General features: G+C 42.5%; 1 long non-coding RNA gene across 1 annotated transcript in view; it reads right to left on the bottom strand.

Annotated features, from left to right (window-relative positions):
- LOC126996830 (uncharacterized) overlaps positions 1-10,000 on the bottom strand; it is a 141,776-nt gene that overhangs the window by 119,747 nt on the left and 12,029 nt on the right. The window contains exon 2 of the long non-coding RNA XR_007751634.1: positions 2,678-2,834. This is a non-coding gene — a long non-coding RNA (uncharacterized LOC126996830). The remainder of the gene's footprint in view (positions 1-2,677; positions 2,835-10,000) is intronic.

Here is a 10,000-nt window from a genome sequence, read left to right as displayed (position 1 = left end):
TCCCTCCATTTTCCGACGTTCAATTCGCATGTAATATTTTCCTTTCTCTCTCTTTTTTTTCTTTCTTTCCTTCCTGGTAACTTTTTTTTTGCTCGAACGCGTCGTGATTAAAGGGATCAGCAGCGTGTGTGTGTGTGTGTGTGTGTGTGTGTGTGTGTGTGTGTGTGTGTGGGTGTCGTATACTCTCTCTCTCTCTCTCTCTCTCTCTCTCGATAATGAAGGTAGATAACAGAGAGACAGAGAGAGAGAGAGAGAGAGAGAGAGAGAGAGAGAGAGAGAGAGAGAGAGAGAGAGAGAGAGAGAGAGAGAGAGAGAGAGAGTTTATGAATTCTGTCACATGTTCCTTAATTCCCGCTTCTTCTTTGCAATCCTTTATAATTGTTTTGTTACGCGCGTCTAAATAATAAATATTTTGCGCGGGAATTCTTTGGCGCCGAGTCGAAATGTCTAACTTCCCCCCTCCTCTCTCTCTCTCTCTCTCTCTCTCTCTCTCTCGTTAGCATTTTTATTCAGTTTCATTTATTTATTTATTCATTCTGAGTCTGTGTGTGTGCGTGTGTGTGTGTGTGTGCGTGCGTGCGTGTGTGTGTTAGTCTCACGCTTACACTGGCTTCTGTTTAGATTAACTTTTATTTTACATTTTGCCTTTTCAGAAATTTCGTTGGAATTTTTTGGTTTGAGAGAGAGAGAGAGAGAGAGAGAGAGAGAGAGAGAGAGAGAGAGAGAGAGAGAGAGAGAGAGAGAGAGAGAGAGAGAGAGAGAGAGAGAGAGAGAGAGAGAGAGAGAGAGAGAGAGAGAGAGAGAGAGAGAGAGAGAGAGAGAGAGAGAGAGAGAGAGAGAGAGAGAGAGAGAGAGAGAGAGAGAGAGAGAGAGAGAGAGAGAGAGAGAGAGAGAGAGAGAGAGAGAGAGAGAGAGAGAATATTCAACACATTAACCAACACAACTACCAACATAACCACAACCTCAATCTAACCACATACGTCTGTCACCACCACCACCACCACCGCCATCGCCTCAAAACATAACATTATCATATGCCGCCCACGGACATCGTACCTCTGGCAACCGCGTCAATAAGTAAACAAACAATGGATGACGTCATTGAATTCTTTTGCTTATTATTCTGTGGGTGAGACGAGACCAGAAGTAGTAGTAGTAGTAGTAGTAGTAGTAGTAGTAGTAGTAGTAGTAGTAGTAGTAGTAGTAGTGGTGGTGGTGATAGTAGTAGTTGCAGTAGTAGTAGTAGTAGAGGTAGTAGTAGACGTAGTAATAGTAGTAGGAGGAGGAAGAAGGTAGTAGTAGTGGTAGTAGTAGTAGTCTGATGGCCATATTTATACCCCAGTGTAAACAAAATGCTCTCTCTCTCTCTCTCTCTCTCTCTCTCTCTCTCAGTAGCATGGTCGCGTTAATGTCCTCATACATATTAATCGCCGCTATAAAGAGAGAGAGAGAGAGAGAGAGAGAGAGAGAGAGAGAGAGAGAGAGAGAGAGAGAGAGAGAGAGAGAGAGAGAGTAAACAAACTATTCATACTAAATATTTAAGTTGAAATACTCTGATAAAACACAATAAAAAAGAAAGAAAGAAAGAGAATAAAAACAGAATAAATAAAGGATAAGCGATAACATCAAGACCCTAAAATATTTCTCTCTCTTCTATTTCCTTTCCTTCTCTCTCTCTCTCTCCCTGCCTGTATTCTCGGAGCGTGGGTTCCAAAATTTCGCTGTGTCTGGAAAACGCATTTACCGTCAAAAGTGTCCTGAGTCGATCCTTTGTGGGAGATGCTGACTGACTTCCTTATCTCCTCCTCCTCCTCCTCCTCCTCCTCCTCCTCCTCCTCCTCCTCCTCCTCCTCCTCCTCCTCCTCCTCATCCTCATCCTCCTTCGCCAACTCCTCAAACCAGCAATATTTCTCCTCTTTTTCGCTGTTTTTTTTAATCCATATTCTTCCCTTTCTTCTTCTCCTTCCTTCCCCTCCTCCTCCTCTTCTTTTTCTTCTTCCTCCTCCTCCTGGTGCCTCTCTCTTCCTTCGTCTCCTTCTTCTCCTCCTCCTAAGCCAGCAATTTTTTCTTCTTTTTCGGCAATATTTTTCTTTATATTCTTCTTTTTCTTCTACTTCCTTCCCCTTCTCCTCCTCCTCCTCTTGCTTGTCCTCCTCCTCCTCCAACCGTTTCCTTTTTTTTTCCTTCATTTTCTGATCTATATATTCATCTCCTCCTCCTCCTCACATCAACACCAGAAATAGATGAAGAAAAACAACTTGCAAATATATATGAAAAAAATTATGAAGAAGTTGATGAAAAAGAAAGAGAAATACCAGTAAAATCATAACATACCTTCGTCTGCCGTGATAAAAATAGCAACACAGAAGCAAACGATAAAATAAGCTTAGAAATACGTTTATGAAAAGAGATGATACAATTAAAGGCAGAAATAAAAGGTAGAAATATGAGATTGAGAATGAAGAGGAGGTAGAAATGAAAGGGAAAGAGACAGAAATAAAATAGAGCGGTAGACTTAGAATACAAATAAAAACGTTGAAATAAAAGGTAAAAATAAAAGGAGAGGTAGATGAGAGGACACAAATAGCGAAAAACAATAAAAAAAAAGTTACCAAATATATAAAGAAAGATGAAGCTATTGATGTACAGATTTTTTTTTTTTTAAATCATAATCTACCTTCGTCTCCCGTGATGTATGACTCTTACTGAAGTCAAGAGTTACGAGATGATCAGAACAACATGTATAGAGCCTTGTCAGCGTCCTAGTATGGCGGGACTCGAACCTGGGACCACGGGATCACCAGGTCGACACGCTAACCACTCCGCCACCGCCTCTGGAATGAAAACAAAAGAGCAAACATATTAGTTGATGGACGATACAGTGACAAATTGGAACGGGAAAGTTGTATAGACATTCCATTAGCGAAGCGATGGGAATGAATGAGGGAAATGAAGAGGGATAAATTGGAGGATAACAGATAAGGAGGAGATAATGGAGGAGGAGGAGGAGGAGGAGGAGGAATAAATATGGAAGGGAGAGAAATAGGAGGAAGAAAGAAAACATAATAAAAAGTTGAGAAGCAAATAAGAAAAAAGATAAAAATAAATAAAAAATAATATACGGCTTATAAATAAAGATAGAGAGAAAGAAGAAAGAAAGAAAGAAAGAAAGAAAGATAGATAGATAGATAGATAGATAGATAGATAGATAGATAGATAGGAAGAAAGAAAAAGAAAGAAGGAAAGAAAGAAAGAGACAGAAAGAAATGAATGAAGGAATGAAGGAAAAAAGAAGAAATAAAGGGAAACAGAGAGAGAGAGAGAGAGAGAGAGAGAGAGAGAGAGAGAGAGAGAGAGAGAGAGAGAGAGAGAGAGAGAGAGAAGAAAGAAAAAGAAAGAAGGAAAGAAAGAAAGAAAGAAAGAGACAGAAAGAAATGAATGAAGGAATGAAGGAAAAAAGAAGAAATAAAGGGAAACAGAGAGAGAGAGAGAGAGAGAGAGAGAGAGAGAGAGAGAGAGAGAGAGAGAGAGAGAGAGAGAATTAGCCGACCAATGACAATGTTTATTATGGCTCTCCCCTTTCTCTCGTTGGCTGCCGCTGTTTTTGCTCGGAAACACGTGACCTGTTCTGACCTGACCTTTCACCCCAGAAGGTCAGCAGGCTGCACCTCAACCCTTTCACCTTTCCCTCCCACTCTCTCTACCTCCCTCCTCATCCACTTCTGATAATTACCTCCACCTACCTCCTCCACTTGATTTCTCCACCCTCATACTCCACTTCTATTGAGCCCTCCACCTATCTACTTCATTCCAGCACCCTACAGCCTCTCTCCATCTCTCATCTCCCATCCTAGTCATCTCTACCTCCTCTCATCTCTAATGCAGCATCCCAGATCATAAACTCATCTCTAGAGCATCTTCATCTCCCTCCCCCATCTACATAGAACATCATCTCCATCTTATAAACTATCATCTTCCAGCTTGTAATATTCCTCCCATCTCTTTCTATATCTATGTATGTATATATGCACACACATAGATATAGGTTCCCATACATTATCCGTCCTATAATCACCCTCCCATCTCCCCTCCCATACCAGCATTCCATACAATACCCATCCCATATCTCTCTTCATCTCCCCTACTTAAACCCACAGTATCCCTCATCTCCCAATCTTGCAGCCTCCTCTCCCTCCTTCCCCTCTCCCTTATCATCATTCCCTCCCTTCTCTTTCTCTCTTATCTCCCTTCCCTTCTTCTTCATCTCCCTACATGTACCCACAGCATCCCTCATCTCCCTCATCTCCCAGTCTTGCAGCCTCCTCTCCCTCCTTCCCCTCTCCCTTATCATCATTCTCTCCCTTCTCTCTCTCGTATCTCCCTCCTCCTCTCTCTTCATCTCCCTACATATACCCATTGCATCCCTCATCTCCTTCATCTCCCAATCTTGCAGCCTCCCCTCCCTCCTTCTCCTCTCCCTTATCGTAAAACCATCCTCTTATCTCCCTCTTCTCTCCCTTCCCTCCCCCACAGCATTCTTCATCTCTCCCTTTCTCTCCCATTTCTCCCTCTCCTTACACATCTTTCCTCCTCCCCCTCTTTCAGTTTTTGCACCCCTTATCAACATTCCCTCTCCCTCCCTCCCCTCCCCCTTTTCACCTCCTCCTCCTCCTCCTCCTCCTCCTCCTCCTTCTCTTCGATTACCAATAGGAGGAAAAAATTGGGGTCACACTTTCACTTTCTCTTCACGCAATTACAGGAGCGAAGGTAAACAAACAAATAAATAAATAAATAAATAAATAACTTCTCTTCTCTCTCTCACCGGGGGAAAAATAATTAAATAAAAACGGTAGAATTAGCATATCAGAGAGTCCTGCCGAGAGAGAGAGAGAGAGAGAGAGAGAGAGAGAGAGAGAGAGAGAGAGAGAGAGAGAGAGAGAGAGAGAGAGAGAGAGAGAGAGAGAGAGAGAGAGAGAGAGAGACAGAGATAGATAGAGAGAGAGAGAGAGAGAGAGATAGAGAGAGAGAGAGAGAGAGAGAGAGAGAGAGAGAGAGAGAGAGAGAGAGAGAGAGAAATAATTAATGAAAGAAAAGAAAGAAAAAGAAATATGGAAAAAAGGAAAGAGAGAGAGAGAGAGAGAGAGAGAGAGAGAGAGAGAGAGAGAGAGAGAGAGAGAGAGAGAGAGAGAGAGAGAGAGAGAGAGAGAGAGAGAGAGAGAGAGAGAGAGAGAGAGAGAGAGAGAGAGAGAGAGAGAGAGAGAGAGATTATAATGACCCATGGATAGCATCTTGTCCATTTAGGTGAAAGCAAAATCAGGTAAAGAGAGAGAGAGAGGGAGAGAGAGAGGAAGGGAGAGAGAGAGAGAGAAGGATGCTGGGAGGGAGAGAGAGATGACCAGCGGATAGCATCTCGTGAGGACAGGTGAGAGGAAAATCAGAGAAAAGGCTACCGGACACTACCTGACGACCTGTATCTGTGCTCGCTATCTCCCCTTGTCCCCCCCCCCCCACATGTCCTCCCTCCCCATACCCAGTGCCATTATTGTGTGTCCTAAGTCCCTACCAACACCATACGGCCATTACCAACGCCATTACCGACACCATTACCGACACTGTTACCATCTGTACCATTGTCATATACTGTCCCATCCTTTTCTTTTTTGTTTGTTTGTTTACTTTTTTTCTTCTTGTTTTGATTGTTGTTTTTTTGGTTTATTTCTTTTTCTTGTTTTGATTTCGTTTTTTTTATTTCTTTTTCTTGTTTTGATGTCGTTTTTTGGTTGTTTTTTTCTGCTTTTTTTTTTTATTTGGAGATTTTTTTTGCTTCATCATTCACACTCCTCCTCTTCTTCTTCTTCTTCCTCCTCTTCCTCCTCCTCCTCCTCCTCCTCCTTCTACTCATCACCATCGTCATCTTCCTCCTCCTACGCCTTGTCATCGTCACTTTTCTCCTTCCCCTCCTCCTTCTCCTTCCCCTCCTCCTCCTCCTCCTCCTCCTCCTCCTCTAATCCCCTTATCTCCGGCATCGCCTCCTCCGCCCGTCCCTGTCGAAAGTAACAATAACAAGAATAATGAACGGCTGCCGCGGGGACGGTCAACAGGGCGGGAACGTAAACACACACACACACACACACACACACACACACAGGCTCCCCCCGCCCCCCATCTCCCCCCCACACACAACCTTAAAATACAAGAAAACAAAACAAGAAAACAAAAATGTGAATTAGAAGGTGAAATAACTATAAAACTATCAATAACAAACACACACACACACACACACACACACACACACACACACACACACACACACACACACACACACAGAGGCTCCCCCCCCTACCCCCACCCCCCCACACAACTTTAAAATACAAGAAAACAAAATAAAGAAAACAAAAATGTGAATTAGCAGGCGAAATAACTATAAAACTATCAATAACACACACACACACACACACACACACACACAGTACTCGTCCCCCACCCTATCCTTTCCTGGGTTCTCCTATCCCTTTCTGAGTCCTTCCCGCGATGTCAGGTCCAGCAACATAAGACTCAATTCTCTCTATTATATTTATAACGTCCATGTTACAAATTTTCCTTTACTGAGCCAATACCTTGATGTCAGTTCCACCAGTATCTTGAAACACACGATAACCAGCACTTTATGGTATGAATCAACAAAGAATGGCCTCACTTCGTTGTACAGAAAGTCGCATTAGTAAGGAAGCATATATGAATTTTCTTTTTTGTTAGGTTAAGTTTAGGGTATCTTCAAACTCACGATAGCCAGTACCTTATGGTATGAATCAACAAAGAATGACCTCACCTCGTTATATAGAAAGTTTCATCAGTAAGGAAGCATATATGAATTTTCTGAGTCAAGATCTATAGTACTGACTGTTTGGGGTTTTGTTAGGTTAGGTTAGTTAAGTTTGGAGTATCTTCAAACACATGATAACCAGCACCTTGAGCCCTAAGTCCCCCATATCACAAGCTCTCCCTTCCTTGGCCATTCCCTTGACATCGGTTCCAACACTATCCTACCCCCACGAGTTCAAGTACCCCATATCACAAGCTCTCCCTTCCTAAACCATTCCCTTGACATCGGTTCCAACACTCTCCTACCCCCACGAGTTCAAGTACCTCATATCACAAGCTCTCCCTTCCTAAACCATTCCCTTGACATCGCTTCCAACACTCTCCTACCCCCACGAGTTCAAGTACCTCATATCACAAGCTCTCCCTTCCTAAACCATTCCCTTGACATCGGTTCCAACACTCTCCTACCCCCACGAGTTCAAGTACCCCATATCACAAGCTCTCCCTTCCTAAGCCATTCCCTTGACATCGGTTCCGACACTATCCTACCCCCACGAGTTCAAGTACCCCATATCACAAGCTCTCCCTTCCTTGGCCATTCCCTTGACATCAGGTTCAACGCTTTCAGAATGCCAGACGCTGTTCCCTGCGAGCTCTAAGTCGTTTATATTGCATGCTCTCCCTTCCATTAAGCCATTCCCTTGAGTGTGTTGCAAGCTCTCCCCGCCTTGACCACTATTCCATTGCTTTCAGATCGACATGTGTCAATCATCCAAGTACAGCTGTCAATGGGCTAACTCAATACCATCAGACATATCCATTCCCTGTATCGGTAAACTACTCCTGGAAATGCCCACAACACCTACGAAAGCCTTGTCAAATGTGTGTTTCTTTAGGTTTACGGTACAGAGGAAGGGTCACACTACCACCAGGGTCACACAGCTACCCCTGGAAATGCCCACAACACCTACGAAAGCCTTGTCAAATGTGTGTTTCTTTAGGTTTATGGTACAGAGGAAGGGTCACACTACCACCAGGGTCACACAGCTACCCCTGGAAATGCCAACAACACCTACGAAAGCCTTGTCAAATGTGTGTTTCTTTAGGTTTATGGAATAGAGGAAGGGTCACACTACCACCAGGGTCACACAGCTACCCCTGGAAATGCCCACAACACCTACGAAAGCCTTGTCAAATGTGTGTTTCTTTAGGTTTACGGTACAGAGGAAGGGTCACACTACCACCAGGGTCACACAGCTACCCCTGGAAATGCCCACAACACCTACGAAAGCCTTGTCAAATGTGTGTTTCTTTAGGTTTATGGTACAGAGGAAGGGTCACACTACCACCAGGGTCACACTGCTACCCCTGAAATGCCCACAACACCTACGAAAGCCTTTTCAAATGTGTGTTTCTTTAGGTTTACAGTACAGAGAAGGGTCACACTACCACAAGGGTCACACAGCTACCCCTGGAAATGCCCACAACACCTACGAAAGCCTTGTCCAATGTTTGTTTCTTTAGGGTTCCGGGACAGAGGAAGAGTCACACTACCACCAGGGTCACACAGCTACCCCTGGAAATGCCCACAACACCTACGAAAGCCTTGTCAAATGTGTGTTTCTTTAGGTTTATGGTACAGAGGAAGGGTCACACTACCACCAGGGTCACACAGCTACCCCTGGAAATGCCCACAACACCTACGAAAGCCTTGTCAAATGTGTGTTTCTTTAGGTTTACGGTACAGAGGAAGGGTCACACTACCACAAGGGTCACACAGCTACCCCTGGAAATGCCCACAACACCTACGAAAGCCTTGTCAAATGTGTGTTTCTTTAGGTTTATGGTACAGAGGAAGGGTCACACTACCACCAGGGTCATAAAACTACCCCTGGAAATGCCCACAACACCTACGAAAGCCTTGTCAAATGTTTGTTTCTTTAGGTTTACGGTACAGAGGAAGAGTCACACTACCACCAGGGTCACACAGCTACCCCTGGAAATGCCCACAACACCTACGAAAGCCTTGTCAAATGTGTGTTTCTTTAGGTTTATGGTACAGAGGAAGGGTCACACTACCACCAGGGTCACACAGCTACCCCTGGAAATGCCCACAACACCTACGAAAGCCTTGTCAAATGGCATGGTCAGGAAAAACTATTGAACGTGAAGAATGTTGATGTTAGTGAAGAAAAACTGGTTGAAAGGTTGACATTGCTGTTTGGTAGTAAGTAATGTGATGTATTTCTTGTAAGCGAGAGTCTGAAATGGAGGAAAAAGTGACGATAATAAGTTAAAGGAGAAAAAATAAAATAAAGAAAGTAAAAGAAGAAAGAAAAATCAGAAAATATCAAGAAAAAGATGATAATAAGAAGAAAAGGAAGAGGAAGAAAAGGAAGAAAGGTAGGAGAAACAATAAACAAGGAAACTGACATCACAAAAGAGAAAGAAAGAAAGAAAGAAAGACAGCATCACAAAAGACAAAGAAAGAAAGAAAGAAAGAAAGAAAGAAAGACAGCATCACAAAAGACAAAGAAAGAAAGAAAGACAGCATCACAAAAGACAAAGAAAGAAAGAAAGAAAGAAAGAAAGACAGCATCACAAAAGAGAAAGAAAGAAAGAAAGAAAGAAAGAAAAAAAGACAGCATCACAAAAGACAAAGAAAGAAAGAAAGAAAGAAAAAAAGACAGCATAAAAGACAAAGAAAGAAAGAAAAAAAGAAAAAGAAAGACAGCATCACAAAAGACAAAGAAAGAAAGAAAGAAAAAAAGAAAAAAGAAAAAGAAAGACAGCATCACAAAAGACAAAGAAAGAAAGAAAGAAAGAAAGACAGCATCACAAGAGAAAGAAAGAAAGAAAGAAAGAAAGACAGCATCACAAAAGAGAAAGAAAGAAAAAAAGAAAGAAAAAGAAAGAAAGAAGGAAAAGCGAAACAATAAACAAAAGAATAAAGCAGACTTGAGAAAAACAAAATTAGTAAAAAAACTATAAAAAAGCAAAAAAAAAAAAAGATAAAATAGAAATACGACTAATAATAAAACAAAGAAGAAAGCAAGAAAAAGAAGGAAGAAAGAAATGAGAGAAGAATAAAATAGGAGGAGGAGGAGAAGGAGGAGGAGGAGGAGGAGGAGGAGGAGGAGGAGGAGGAGGACGAAGAAGAGATAAAATGAGAAAAGGA

Source organism: Eriocheir sinensis, chromosome 11 (assembly GCF_024679095.1).
Source record: "Eriocheir sinensis breed Jianghai 21 chromosome 11, ASM2467909v1, whole genome shotgun sequence".
Lineage (NCBI taxonomy): Eukaryota > Metazoa > Arthropoda > Malacostraca > Decapoda > Varunidae > Eriocheir > Eriocheir sinensis.
This window is presented reverse-complemented; position numbering and strand designations above follow the sequence as displayed.